This window comes from Hippocampus bargibanti, linkage group LG04 (assembly GCF_051943395.1).
Source record: "Hippocampus bargibanti isolate YZ-2025 linkage group LG04, ASM5194339v1, whole genome shotgun sequence".
In the NCBI taxonomy this organism is placed as follows: domain Eukaryota; kingdom Metazoa; phylum Chordata; class Actinopteri; order Syngnathiformes; family Syngnathidae; genus Hippocampus; species Hippocampus bargibanti.
This window is the reverse complement of record NC_142737.1, coordinates 22212510-22228192: the sequence shown is the minus strand read 5'-3', so window position 1 is coordinate 22228192 and position 15683 is coordinate 22212510. Positions and strand designations below refer to the sequence as shown.

Below are 15683 nucleotides of genomic sequence, written 5' to 3'. Positions count from 1 at the left end.
TTCCATCACTCATACTTAACTTTGTGATACCAACCTGAAAAGAGCAGCGCACCAGGAGGAGCTCCATGGCCGAACATAGGGATAATGTATAAGCCAATGGGATTTGGAGGCAACAAAACATCAGGCTGAAGAAATCATCTCCCAGTGTGAACGCCCAAGCTCAGACCTTCCCTGCTCTTTGACCGCAAGGAGCTATGTGAGCAAAAAGAAGCCATTCAAGCGATGCAATATTCAGAGCCCATGCTGCTATGCAGTACCCTTGTAGCCATTCTATTTGCATCATCAATCACGTTCATCCATCTACCCTAATAATGATTAATGAAGACGATACATGCTACGACAAAGAGGTCAAATCGTGTAAAGGCAGCCTTATTTTCAATTTGACAGTCACAATTATAGCACTCGGTCCTCTACCTGGGGGAACGACTTGAATCTGACAGTCTACATTTACCCAAATGCAGTGAGTGTATCAGAATCAGTATCAGAATCAGAATCATCTTTATTGCCAAGTATGTAGAACACACAAGGAATTTGTTTCCGGTAGAACACGCTGCACTAGTATCGTCGTCAAAAAAACTGCTAAGTGGCACTATACAGTTCCATTTTGCCTACTGTTGTATCTTGCCAATAATTTGCATTTCAAAGGCAGGTCATGAGTTTGATGGCTGTAAGCAAGATCCGTGTCTTGTATATGCAGTTGAGCAGCAAGTAAAGCAATGTGATTAATCAGATATGAAGCTAAAACATAATAATAACCCCCTTTATATTAATGCTCAGCTCATAACTTGAACAGCTCTGCAGAAAGGCCATTTGTCCCCTTCTAACCACCAAGTCAAAATTAAGCAGTCCCCAATTACCACACCCGACACCCCGACCTCCATTCTCCTGGATACCAACTTTAATCACATTCCTGTCTCCTCTCTGAATTCATCTTCTGCCTGCTTCTGCGTGATCACGTCTTGAGACGGTGACTTTTACTTTGCCAATTGATGAGTGGTATATAAGTAGCTGTAGTTTTCTTTCTGAGCTCAGCTTATAAGCATGCCCTAAATTGAGACATTTGTCGTTTAAAGTTCATGTACCATTTCAACCTTGAGAATCATTTGCATTTCAAATCAGGGAATACATCGGTTATTTTAAAACATTGTAGAGGTGAATCTCACTACTATTTCAAGAGAAAATAATAGGTTTATGCAAAAGGAAAATGATCAGATTGTGTAATTGTTATTGATACCTTATTTGAAGAGCTTTCTGAAATGTTGTTTTTTTCTCCACAAGGGACACTTTAAAAAGCTGTCAAGCATGCCTTCCCCAACCACCCCCCATCCCTGACTTTTCCCCTTTTTTCCTTGTTCTCTTTTTTTGATATCTTCTAATTTTGCCGCAGCCCAGTCAAATTTGTCACGGCGCGTGGGCCCGTTTGATTGCATTAAAGGGAATATTTAAGCATAAAAATTGTTTAATCGTTTCATGTCATTAGGAGATGGGTGTCATTTTGCATACATTTGCATTTTTCCTCCACAAGTTAAACTAGAAAAATATGTAAATACGGAGGCCCAGGGTAAGACGGAGGTGTTTCTTCTCATCACTTGAGGAAATTCAGTACTGCAACGCCTTTGCAGAACTACTCTGACAGTAACATCTGGATGCCTTTGAGATGCATGGGAGGAAATTGTGGAGGCGTGAGGAGAGGAGGTGTGACAGGATGCTTCTCACGTTTTGCAAAAAAAAAAACAAAAAAAACAGCTACACCGTCGAATCTACTTGCACAAAAAGCCGTCATCACGCTTACTGGTTTTTGTAATTACCAAGTACATCCCCGGCAGTCTGGGATTTGCCGTTTTGAAACGTATAGTGAGTCAATGAAGACATAAAAGACGACACTGTTCTTTCAACTGTAGCCTGGGCATGTGTTTTTATCAGCTGTTCCTCTACTGTTGTCCACATGGATAAGCACTACCGCTAATGAGGCGGTAATTAGAAATAGCTCAATGCTTCTTCACCAGTGGCTCTTGCATTTATCCCTCTGCACCATAATTTTCTCATGCTGCAATTTCAAGCATCACAGCTAAATTAGTTCAAGCACACTTAAAGTACGACTACATGGATGCATACAATCGTGCTTTGCATTTAGTCAAGGTCTCGTGCTTATGAATATTTGTAATTGTTCCACATTTATCTGGGTTTTGTGGTGAAATATAACATGGACTCTAGCATGTCCATTATAGTTGTGGATGTGTGTGCCATGAGTGCATTTTTACACTTTTTAAGACGGGTCTGTATTTTTTCCCGCATGGTATCACTGTGCATATGTTTGCAGATACTATTGAAATGAAAAATATGCAGATATAAAAGTGAAAATCCCCCCCAAAAATCTCACGATCTAAATTGTGTGTACACAAGGGTAGTAACCTATCTTTTTTTTAAATCCAAGTAAGAAAAGAGACTATGACCAATATTTATATTTGCATGTATGTGTTTGGCTAATCGACATGCCGATTGACTGTCCTCTGCAATGACAGACAAGTGACTTTGAAGGATTGTGACAAACCATTAGCTTCATATGTGAGCAATTGAGCATCATGTACCTTCTGGAACAAACTAGACAGGTGGAGATGAAGGCCTTGCAGTGACTTTGCAGAGTGGCACGGGTCTGATGATACTCCTGCCCCGTGACAGGAAATGGGGTAATAAATCATGGGCAGTGGCAGTCAGATGTGCTGGAGCTTACTGGGAGGCGAAACTATTGTGATGAGTTTGCAATGCCACCCTGTGTGAATATGGGTCACCACTCCAGAAACGAATCTTATCAGCTCCCTGTGTCTTAATTTACACTGAAAAGCCATTACAGCAACTCAGCTTGCTTCTTCCTGACACTGGGCTCACTGGCCCCCCTCTCTTTTACTCAGAGAAGGAACAGTCATTCTTCAGGACCTTGATGGCCCTTTAGCCAAACTGTGAAATAAGCTCTCCAATCAGAACGACGGGTCCACTTCTATTGCGCTGGGAGGCGCTGTCTCGGAAAGGTACACCTACTCTGCCACTTACACAAGTGCATTCGTCACAATGTGTTTGATGAACATTTACGCATTTTACTTGACATTTTGATTTTTTGATGAGGCTATCCTTCCTATGTCTTTCAACCTGCATGCATCTTTGTTTATGGTGTGATTGGAAGTGATGAGATGCACAGAACCCCAGCCCCAGAAGAAAGATTCAAAAGAAGCTAAGAACATTTAGGACGCTACAAAACATAAACTTACATTATCTGTAAAGTATACTTGAGAGTTTTGAAAGGTGCTTAGAAATTGAACGTACATTAAAAGCTTTGTTGAAAGAGGAGTTTGCGTGGGTTGTAGCAGAAAACGCAACACAAACATTGCATTGTGCAAAATGATGAACAGTGTCCGGACAAACGACAAAACTGGAGTAAAATCATCAGCAAGGGATATTTACAATAAATTAAGCAAAGGAGTGTTTGTGATTGGTACATCCTTAATAAAAACAATCCTTAATACTTTGCAACATTTTTTTTGCAATTAGTCATCTTATTGTGTATCAACTTGTGAAAAATGGGGTACGTAACTTTATGGCCGGGCAGGCAACTTTTCAGAGTTGTCTGCTCTGGTGTCCGGTAACATTTTGTCAGGAGTTTCAGACACTGATTTATGTATGTATCAGTGACGTGCAGTCAGGGGAGGCAGGTGAGGATGTGCCACACCTGTCATCATGGAAATACCAAATGAAAAAATAAATTAAACATTATATTTATTTAGTGATTCATACTTTAAAGTTCTTTTCCTTTTAACTTTTTTTCAAAATCGCTGAATTTTCACATTTACCGTTCAAATACAAAGTGGAGACGAGCGGTGAGGCCGCCGGCTGAGCCTCACCATGGATTGCGCAACGACTATGCTACCTATGCTGGCTTACTCTGCAGTGAGACCGCATTGCTGTCTCTCTGCATATTGCTATTCAAGTGTTCAAATACTTTTAGTATATGAACTAAATTTCTACAGTTTAGCTGGTGTATATAATGTAGAGTCACTTTACATTATAAACACTGTACTACAGTGTTTGTTTTATTTTATTTTTATAAAAACAGTGTGCATAGGTGAGGCACACAGTTCTCCTGCCTCATGACAGGGGGAGCTGGTGATTACAGAGATTCTTGTTGCGCCTCCTCGGCTGCAGAATAATAGAATTAGTGAGAGCAAGCTACAGTAAACAGTTAGCAAGTACACGCATCCAGTCATTTTTTTCTTGTTGCTTGGCCTTATTTTCAGAATGAAGGATTTCATATCTTAATTGAAAGAAAAAGAGAGACTTTTAAAACTGAAGAAAGATAAGGAAGCCTTCTACAAAGAGGTATCGATGCCTTTCTTCAGAAGGAGCGGCGCATGGACTTCATTTATAAGTAAAGGTAACACGATAATAACACTTTTTTAAAATTCTTTGTTTTCTCTGCTACAGTGTATATAAATAATCCTGACATGACATTTTAAACAAAACAAGTTAACCTTTGACAATCAAATGGTGAATAAGCTACTGTGTAGAGTTCATATTTTTGTAAATCTGACTGTGATGACATCAGTGCCTCACCAGCCATGAACTCCACCGCACATCACTGGTATGTATGTATGTACAGTGAGCAAATCAATCATGTCAAGTGCCATGATTCTTGCAAAAACAAGGAGTTGGTTGTGGATTTCTGCAGGAAACAATCCTCACCTGCACCATTGAACATCCATGGTACGGACATAGAGAGGGTGACTTCCTACTTGGCTGTTATTCTCAACAATAAACTGGACTGGACTCCAAACACGGATGCCCGAATGAAAAAGAGACAGCGTCGCCTCTTCCTACTCAGGAAGCTGAAGTCAGGAAGCTTTATTGAGGTTTAGGGGTCACTCCTAGAGATTTTCTATGACTCTGTGGTTGCTTCAGTCATCCAACATGGAATTGTCTTCTGTTCAGGCAGCATCACCACCCGGGACACAAAAAGACTGGGGCGCCTGGTCAAGAGGGCAAGTTCTGTCCTGGGCTGCTCGCGAGACTCTCTGGAGGAGGTGGGAAACAGACGAATGCTAGCTAAACTAAAAGCTATGATGGAAAGCCCGTCCAGCCCCCTCCAGCCCTCCCTGACAGCACTGGGTAGCTCTTTCAGCCGGAGACTGTTACACCCGCGCTGCAAGGAGAGCTACAACCGCTCGTTTTTACGACCGTTGTTAGGCTTATTAATAAACACATGTGATTGAAAAAACTGTGTATGTGAAAACGTTAACGAAACGTGAAAAAATTATGGCTTGTACCGTAAATAGCACAGCCACCTTATAATTATAATTATGATGCAATGCAGTTACATATATCAATATGCTTTTCTTCTATTCTTCTATTCTTATATTTACAGCACGATGCAATGCAAGCCTTAGAGACAAAGATCAAGTGCAACAACTAAAGCAGGACATCAACAAGACTCCACTGCCAGGGAAACTCACGCTCTGGTGTCTGCAGTTTGGACTTCTCCCATGGGTAATGTGGCCACTCACAGTCTATGAGGTCTCACTCTCAACGGTGGAGAACATGGAGCGAGCCATCACGAAATATGTGAAAAGATGGCTTGGTGTTCCATGCTGTTTGTCCAACATCAGCCTCTATGTCAAAGGGATCCTTGAGCTTCTAATCACAAGCATCACCGAAGAGTACAAGTGCTCTAAAGTGAGACTTCAAATGACCTTTACAAACTCCAGAGACCGGAAGATCAGCCAAGCTGCACTCCCATATCAACTGGACGGAAATGAACGCCATCCATCGCAGTGCAGCAGGCCACAGCAGCCCTAAGGTACAGCAACATTGTGGGATATGTCCAGCTAGGAAGAGGGGGCTTTGGTGGCCTTACAAAAAAAACAAAACTAATTCTATTTGCGGTTAATCTGCGCATCTCAGGCTTGTAATCAAATAACATTGGTCAAGGTGGACCATTCTAATTTGAGCCTATGCGTGAAAAGTTTTCGCACGTGACTAGTTGACACCATTTCGGGTCACTGAGTTTGCTGCCGTACGCCGGCTAACGGACCATAAGGAATCTTCCAGGAAAAAGGTTCTTCACAAGGGGTAAACTCCTGTAATTTATTTTCTGTGCATGGGCTGGTGAAAAATTTATTTATTAATTATTGATTAATTTTGATCCAGACGATAATGTGTTCTGTTTTTGTTTAATTGCAGCTGGAACAGATCATGGATTACCGTAACATTAATGCATTCACCAACATGAGCGTGTGGTCAGCTTTGCAAGCGATGCAGTGCCACGGAGTTGCCAGGGGTCGGTTGGGGGGGGGGGGGGTGTTTGGGGGATCCGTCTTTGTGTGTCTTTTTGTCTCCCCTTTTTGTGTCTTTTGTCTTTGTCTTTTGTCTTTTTATGTTGCATTGTGTGCTTTCGTGTATTGTTGTGTATGTACACGCATTGTGTGAGCTATACGTTGACAGTTGGGTGTGAGATTCGCTGTAAAAAAGGGCCGGGGGGAGAAGGGGGTGGGCTCAGCCCACTCCTCCTCTTTTCTTCTTTTCTCTAAGGGAGTGAAGGTAAATTCACAGCCACATTCTGAGATCGGCAAATTGATTCGTTCGCGAATAGGTTAATAAACGAAAATAAAATGAATAAAGGGTTGCCTTAACATTCACAAACATATTCTGCAAAAAACAACAACAACATTGTTCCTGCCGCATGTATTTCTGCCGCCTAGGCCTCTCTTCTTTCACAGGACGAGAGGCTGCCTTGTCATTACAAGAGGACTCGACCGGGTGCCATGGAGTCGACTATCCTGACTCATCGGGAAAACTGTCCAACCATGCGAGTACCGTCCACTTGAAACAAAAACGGAATTAAATAGTCAGGCAAATTAGACTGAGTGAACAAATAAATAAGCCAACAAACAAATGAATAAACAGGCTGAAGTTGAGTGTATTTGAAGGGAAAAGGAAAGTATTTTTGTTAGATTTGATAGAGTGTTTTCACTAAGAGAATTGAACACTAATTTAACACAGACGCAAATGCTAATTTATCTTCTGGCTACCTTTGCATACAGCGATGACATTTGTCAGTTCAAAAGTAAGTTAAGGTTACGACTAAAAGTGCAGGATAACCTGTCAAGATTAATTTGATTACGAATTAACATTATTATTATGAATTGGATGCAGTGCACATTAAAGTAATTTGCAATGTCAAAGACGGATCGTGTTCCACGCGAACGCGTTCCCAGTTGGCAAATTGAGACTTTTGATGGGGGGAGTGACGATAGCTCAGATCATCATTACCAAAAATTTCACTTTTGGTGGTGAGTGATGTTGCCTGCAACGTCATTCCCCAAGAAAGTGGTGCCCTCCAGAAATGCAGACTCACTAACCACTAACATTTACTAACCAACTAACATCCAACAATGTCTGCCATTTCTGTGAGAGAATGCATTGCAGAGCCTAAATGATGAGACAGACTTTGATAGGGAAAGAAACGCCAAGAAAGTGTGATGTGTAGAATGAAACCATCCTTTCGACATGTGACCTGGCACAAGTCTTCTTTTGTTCTCCACAGGAAGGAGCTGCGGTCTGAAGAAGATGACGTGGGCCACGCCAACGTGGGATGGACAGGTTGCGGAGCTTCTAGCCGTCTTAGCAGCCACAAGCTTCGTCTGGATTCGCGAGGACACCGTTCGTCAAGAAGATTCCGGATGCACGTCACTGGAGCCGCGTTGACGGCTCACACACACTTTCCCAGACACCTGCTCATCCGTACCACACCCTGGGGCCTGCTTGCGACAAATGCTACAAACAATTTCGTTCCTCCTCGTCGTCCTGGTGATCACCATCCAGGATGCCATGGAGATTTGACTGTTGTTGCGATGACATGATTTAATTTGAAATTGTTTCCATTGTGATTGTTCTATTTTGTGATTTTCTTTTCTTTTTCTTTCTTCTTTCTGTTCACCTCCACCGATGTTAAATATGTATGTTCGTCAGGGGGGAGATGTTGGGGTAATTCGCCATACAAACATCGCTTCCTAATCTTTGTTTACATTTTGGACTTTCTGATACGTCATATCCTGCCTTCCTTTACATGTGTCACATTTTGCGAGGTGGTGATGGCGGGTGCGGATCCCAAAAAGCAGGCAGGAGGGAGCAAATTCTATTAAAATAAAGGTCAGCAGGAACAAAATGTAAAACATCAAAATGATCTGAACAGAAAAAAGTATTAAAAGAAAACCAAGTGTAAAAGTCCGCCAAGGTTAAACAAACACATGCACAGCATACAATGCATGCGATTGAAGACAAAGCATGCAACAAACAATGAACCGACACCGGATGGTCGTGCTGGGAGTCCTTTTAAATGTCACTGATTAAAACGACCAGCACCTGCGAGGCTGCAGGCAGGGCTGACGTCGCTACCGTTGGTCGCCAATCCGAACGTGGCAGTCCGCCACTGATCGGGACGACCAGCACCTGTGCAGGTGCAGGCGGGGCCGACAGCGCCCCCCGTTGGTCGCCAACCAGATCATGACAACATGATGTCGCATTTACATTACGTCAAACCCTATCGCATCACACACTGTGCACCGCATAAATACTCCCACAGTCTTGCTCTCTCTCTCTCTCTCTCTCTCTCTCTCTCTCTCTCTCTCTCTCTCTCTCTCTCTCTCTCTCTCTCTCTCTCTCTCTCTCTCTCTCTCTCTCTCTCTCTCTCTCTCTCTCCCCGCCATGCTTCCTCCTTAGCCGACACCACGATGTCTCCGCTCTCTTCAAGATTAAACCAACTTTCTGTTCTACACCTGGCTCCCTGATGATTTAACCATTCTCTTCCATCAACACCCGTAGAAGCAATGAACCAAGGGCGAAGGATCAAAATAAACCCATTAGCCACCACTTCCAGCACTGCACCATTGACTTTCATCCGCGAGGGAAAGAAAAAGCCCAACCATCTTCCTGCCAAACTAGAGGTTGGACAGTTATCCAGGGCCCGGGAAAGGAAGTTGCGGGTTGACATTGGCCAGCAATTTGTTTTCCCGGCGGAGATTGCAGCCACCACCCTAACACCAGACTTGGTGCTCCGGTCCCCTTCACTCGAGGCTGTTTACATCACAGAGCTCACAGCCCCGTGGAAAAACTCAGTTGAAGAGGCCTATGGGTATACAGAAATCGCAGTGGATGCGCAACAGCCAGGATGGAAAGCTGAGGTCTATCTCATTTAAGTTGGATGCAGAGGGATTGTGGCTCCCTCCACCATCAAACTGCTAAAAGACCTGGGCATCCATGGACAGGCTCTGCGGCACACAGTTAGATCACTTTCCGAAGCGGCAGAAAGAAGCAGCCAGTGGATCTGGATGAAGAGGAAGGACCATTGTTGGGAACAATCAGTGGGGCCACAGGGAGTGGTCCTCTGCTTCCCCCAACCTGAGAGTAGGGACCTATCATAGCTGTGTCCGGCGCCGCCATGGCTGGACATTAGGGATATATAAATCGGGCCGATACGACCAGTCAGACTTTAGTTCGCTGACGAAGCCTCTTGGATAGGAGGCGAAAGGTCCGAAACCTTCACATTTGTACAGATGACGGCTGAAGAAACCTTCTCATGGATCATGTCCAGTGTTTCATGATTCTGCACGATGTACAGTTTGTGTTTTTTTATCTTCCCCTCCTCACCCCCTTTCGTTTGTTGCTGTGGACCATTGTGGGACTATTAAAGGCTTTCTAATTGATTCTTAATTCTTAATCTTAAAAGTCTGAACCAAAAATTCAAATTGTCATATGTAAATCACGATAACAGTCATTATTCTTGACTTTGGATTTGAAAACTAGTTATTTCAGGGGTGCGCACACTTTTTCAGCATACGAGCTACTTATAAAGACTACCAAGTCAAAATGATCTTCCCACGAGAAAAATGCAAAACATAATTATTTTCAAATGTTTTAAGGATTCTTTGTATGTACAATGTATGTTGATGTACCTTGAATAATAGAATAAGCCAATATTGCACAACACACATAATAACTACATATACATAACATAATAAATAACGATTAACAGTTTTTGTAATTACCTGAGTTTACTTTGATGACTTGCACTGAATTGAATCAGCCAGGGATGCATAACCCGGACAGTAGCTGCTGACAGCCAGTCTCAAGCACATTTCCAAATGTTCATCATTCATGGTGGAACGGTATTTGGACTTAATGATCTTCATGTAGGAAAAGGCTGACCCACATAAATAAGTGGAGCCAAATAATGCAGTCAAGGAGGTAGCACATTTCCTCATGTTGGAGTACTTTTCCTGTGTGAATAAGTCACAGAACTGTCCATGAGCCCTGGACTTCAGCAGTGAGAACACTCACAATCTCCGATGTCTTTGCACATTTGCTGGGTTAAATCCTCAGCCATGGCTTCACAGCGCCGTGTAACTGTATGTCTTGACAGCTGCAGAGCTTTGATTGAAGATAATATCTCTGAACAAGGAGTCAGCTGCTTCAACGAATGCTTCTTTTACCATCTCTCCGTCTTGGAAGGACTTATTGTTTTTAACGATGGCATGACTCACCCGGAACGATGCTTCGGTGGCGGCTTTCGCTTTTGAAGTATGTTGAGTGAAAAATGACTGCTGTCCGGATAACTGGGATTTTAGTTCGTCCACCGTTCTCTTTCTCAGCTGGCGGGAAGTCAATGTCGTATTTTCCATGAACAGTCCGAAAATGCCGCTCCACATTTTCCCATTCCGTATGAAAGTAATATGTTTTGCCCCCTTACTTGGTCCCGCTTTCTCACTCATTTTGATCACCATATGTTTTAGCAAGGGCTTAAAATCTGAGGTAATTCGCTGACTAGCTTGTATATTTTGCTGCGTTTAGCGCCGTTGTTTACGCATGCACGGCGACCTAAAGGTAAAAATTCAGTTCTGAATGGTTGCCCTGTATGTCAATCAAGTGACAGGACGTTTGATAGGCTGACAAATGTTTATTTTACTGTCACGTTGCGATTGACCAGTACTACCTCCGCGATCGACCAGTAGATCGCGATCGACGTAATGAGCACCCCTTAGTTATTTAATAATTTGTTGTGCGTTATGAATGTATGTATATGTGGCGGAGATGAAACATTCTAAGGCAGGGGTCTCAAACTCAATTTACCCGGGAGCCGCTGGAGGCAGAGTCTGGGTGAGGCTGGGGCGCATCAGTTTTTCCACAAGAAAATCACAGATAAAACATTCCAATGTTCTCAAAATCTTTAGTTTTAACACACAAAACATGAATTAAACGAATAAATGGAAAAATGAATAAAAAAATAAATGAACCAGTAATAAATAAATAAAATAATTTAATGATCATAAGGCAGTTACAGACGACTGAAAAAAATTATTATTTAGTCTGGTGATTTTGTGTTCCAAAAGGAATTCCCAGCCCTTCATGGAGCGCATTGCTTTTTATTAAACTCAGGGAATTATTTATTCTGTTTGATTGCAATTGACATTGGTCAAAGTAAATGTTTCACCTGCACTTGAGGTATTATAAAGCAAACTTTGTGAGTCACATGAAAGCCAGAACAAATAGCAATGTCAGTCTGAGAGCGCTGTTGTTCAGTTTGGCAATGTTAATAACACCGTAAACAGTCATCCCTCTACATCACTAAAAAGTCATTCATAAGCACTCAATCGCTCTGAAAGCATGAAAGCCATGTTTTCTTCACCAACAATCTCAATTAAGATTAGGTTCAAATAACCTTCTCAAAAGTTGAGGCTCATTTAAAGTTTCTTTGAAAAATGACACCCGAGTTATTGAATATTAACATTTAACATCCCACTCCAAGATGGAAAAAGTTAAGGACTATCTTAAGAAGTTTTAATAATGTGCATCACATGGACAGGTAAACTGGATGTCCCGGACACCTTTAGTAGTTCATTCATATCAATTATTTGTTTGTTGGTTTGTAGCATCACACTTTACTTCTCCTCTTTCCCCACTTCTCTTCTGGAATGGTCGATGCAGAGGCCTCTTTTCTTTCACGTCATATCATTTCGTGCCTCTACTCTCACCATTTTCCTTCATTGCGAAGATTTTCCTTCCTATAGCCTGACTTGTGATTCAATAGCACCTCTGTTTGTGCATGACCTCCCACTGAACATTCACACTCTGTGGCTGAGCGGGTGGGGGGTGTAAGGCTTCCATTTTCTATTAGAACAAAACATGCCTGTGGGGCCAGCAGGCGTCAACGGGAAATGCAATCTGGCCTTTGAGCTGACACCCTGGGTGAGGTAGAGGTGTGGCAGAGGGAGCCCGGGCAACTGTTGTGTGGTGCGACTAAAATGAATGTTATCATTCTCTGGAGATCCCATGCTGTCTCCCCAGGCCCTCTTCCTGCTTTTATACATGGACACATGGTTGGCTGGGGAGAGGCGGGTTGATAATTTGGTACATACCACTCTCAAGCTCTTCCTATTTACTATCAATGCTTATGGGAAAATTTCAAATGCATAAAGACCCAACCTATGTATACTGTCTAACGTTGTTGTGTGTCACCCTCCAATTCATGGAGGAAAAACAAGTACAAATTGTCCACACAGAGGACATTTACTGTAGGTGGTTGGTCTCTGCAGGGCTGGTGTGAATGCAGATTGGGAGTTCCTGGGCATGCATAATTCACCACGTTGGGAGATTGAGGAGGAGGGTGGGAAAAAAGGGAATTGATATATGGGTAAATGAGATATGGAGGGAGGGATGGAAGGAAGGAAGAAGAGGAAAATGAGCAGTGCGTCTCAGGCAGCGTCAGCGTCTACAGTGAGGAGGTAATTAGGGAGCTGTCACTTGTTCCTGTCAGGCACCACTCCCACTGAAACATCGAATGTGTATGTGCATGTTCGCTTTAGGTTGTTGTTTGGGGGAGGGTCAATCGTGTGTATGTCTGTGTGTGAAAGAACGAGTGAGAGAGAAAGAGAAAGAAAGAGCGAGAGAGAAATATAGGTAGAGAGAGAGAGAGAGAGAGAGAGAGAGAGAGAGAGAGAGAGAGAGAGAGAGAGAGAGAGAGAGAGAGAGAGAGAGAGAGAGAGAGAGAGAGAGAGAGAGAGAGAGAAGAAATGTCGAGGTGCTTTTTGAATTCAAATGCGGCAGAGAGAAAAGGCGAGCAAGGTAACAGACTCACTGCGATGGAAATATTATAATAGGGGATGAATATGAGTCAGAAATATACTCTTCAAAATATTTGTGAAGAGGAGATGGGAAGAGGAATAATCACCCCGGATATTCGGATAGGATTGAGACAGTCCATGTTCATGAGATAATAATGTTTGAAGCACAGGGTATTTTCAAAGCACTGGGTAGAAGTAGTTTAGTGTCAGTGCCGCATAGTCAAGAGGTGCGGTGTTAACATATGTGTGTGTAGATTGCATGTTGTCCGCTTGCCTGTGTTGGTTTCGTTCAGGTACCGTATTTTCTGACAATTTGGAGTGTTCAATCAGCGTGTCGTGCGTGTTTTTGGAATGTGGGAGGAAACCGGAGAACCTGGAGAAAACCCACGTGGGCACGGGGAGAACATGCAAACTCCACATAGGGAGGCCGGAGTGGGAATTGAACTCACGACCTCTGCACTAACCACTGGACTACCAGGCCACAATAAATTTGAATGAATTTCAGCAGATTTTTGAGTTTCACATTTACTTTTTTATTTGAATTTCAGTAATCTTAAGCATGTGTTTCAGGTAATTTGATTTAGTTTTGCTGCTGTAAGATTAAACTAGCTTCAAGACATTTCAGTTTCCCTGTTATCTTGTCATATACGTCAGCATGTTTTTTTTTTGTAATGTCGCTTCCCACCGAACTCTTTAAAAACACCCACTGTCTCTCGGAATGAGGCAGACACAGTTGTTACGTATTTCAGTGAAGAAATCTAATTTCCACCCATTCTTTAACCGCCGTCCCTCCTTTTGTTGATTGTCATCATTTTAGGAAATTGGCAGGCGCATTCAGTCAATTAGTCATATAGTAATTTAGTTTTCCTAATTGAGCCTTTAGATGGTAACACTTAACATAAGCAGGTAACAGCACTATCGCCCAATGTATGAATTTCTACATGATGAAATTTGACCACAACCACATTTGGCCCCTGGGCCAGACTTTGGACACGTCTGTCTTAAATGATATTTAATAGACACCTCTGATACTTCTCACCCATTCCACCCGAAAAGGTCAACAAAAAGGTACGAATGGTTATTTCGATGGATGCAGTTGGATTAATAGTATTTCGACTCTGTAATATAGTTTGTGTACCTCTGTTTTCGGCAGTAGAATGGCAAACCAAGATCCATTAATAGCAGAAAAAAAATATTGAATGCTTTACCAATGTGCATATGTAGGATATATAATGGAGACAGACAAATAATCCTACTCACATTGTCATCTATGAATAATATAGAGTTCAAAATAACTGAATGTACATGTTTCTGAAAGCCCACATAAGCACAGGAAGAACACTTCAGGTGCACACAGCATGGGCAGATCTTAGATCAGACATGGGCAAACTACGGCCCGCGGCTTTATAATCCGGCCCGCCGAACTTGCCCAAATTATAGTAAAAACAATGTCTGAAACTCATGACAAAAAGTTAGCGGACAACAGGGCAGATAACTGAAAAGTTGCCTGCCCCATTTTTCACAACTTGAAACACAATGAGACAACTAATCACATAAAAAAAAATGTCACGAAGTATAACTTTTTTTTTTTAAATCAAGAATGTACCTACTACAAATGCTACCTTGCTTAATTTACGGTAAATGTGCATGGCTGTAGATTTTGCTGCAGTAGTCGATTCTCATTGTGGCGCACAATGCAAGGTTGGCATTGCTTCCTAAGAGCCACGAAGCCCCTTTCATAAGTCTCACGTACACTTTACAGCAGGGGTGTCAAAGTCATTTTTTGCCACGGGCCACATTGTAGTTATGGTTTCCTCTCGAGGGCCGTTATGAATTTGGGGAACCCATTAGAATGTTTAAATCCCTTCAATTACTACATATAGAGCACACAGCAAATTAATGAATAACTTGTTTTCAAATCTGAAGTCAAGAATAATGACTTTTATTGTGGTTGACATCCAAAAATATGAAATTTTGGCTCAGATTTTAGGAATCATCATGGAATTTAACAAGTTTGATTTGCTTTCGCGGGCCGAAAAAAATGCTGTGGCGGGCCGGATTTGGCCCGCGGGCCTTGACTTTGACACCTGTGCTTTACAGTCATGGTTTAATGTAAGTTTACGTTTTGTAGCGTCACATATGTTGTTAGCTTCTTTTGAATCTTTCTTCTGGGCTGAGGTTCTGTGCATCTATTTTGGAAAATGATATGCATGACTTTATAACGCTTGCGAAAGTCCGGAAGAAAGAAGCAGGCTTCTGATTGGCTGCCGTGCCGAGTATGCAAATTTCAACTGCAAGTAGCCTATGTCTGTGTGCTCGGCGACCGTACACGTGTACTGTTTGCGCGTGACGGCGAGGGCGTCCGTGGAGAGTTTGTTGAGCGCGCGGTCAAGACAATCCATCCATGATTTGGTGGAATTTAACACAAGTAGGTATTATTGAGCTTGAATACAGTAAAGTCTCGTTATATCGATATTCAAGGGAGTCCGAAAAAATATCGATATAACCGGGACTATCGATATA

General features: G+C 42.4%; 1 long non-coding RNA gene across 1 annotated transcript in view; it reads left to right on the top strand.

The window, feature by feature from the left end:
• Positions 1–6290, top strand: part of LOC148899467 (uncharacterized) — a 167634-nt gene extending 161344 nt beyond the window's left edge. The window contains exons 2-7 of the long non-coding RNA XR_016114864.1: positions 4287–4423; positions 4595–4630; positions 4718–4898; positions 4978–5069; positions 5411–5532; positions 5666–6290. This is a non-coding gene — a long non-coding RNA (uncharacterized LOC148899467). The remainder of the gene's footprint in view (positions 1–4286; positions 4424–4594; positions 4631–4717; positions 4899–4977; positions 5070–5410; positions 5533–5665) is intronic.
• The last annotated feature ends 9393 nt before the right edge of the window (positions 6291–15683 follow it).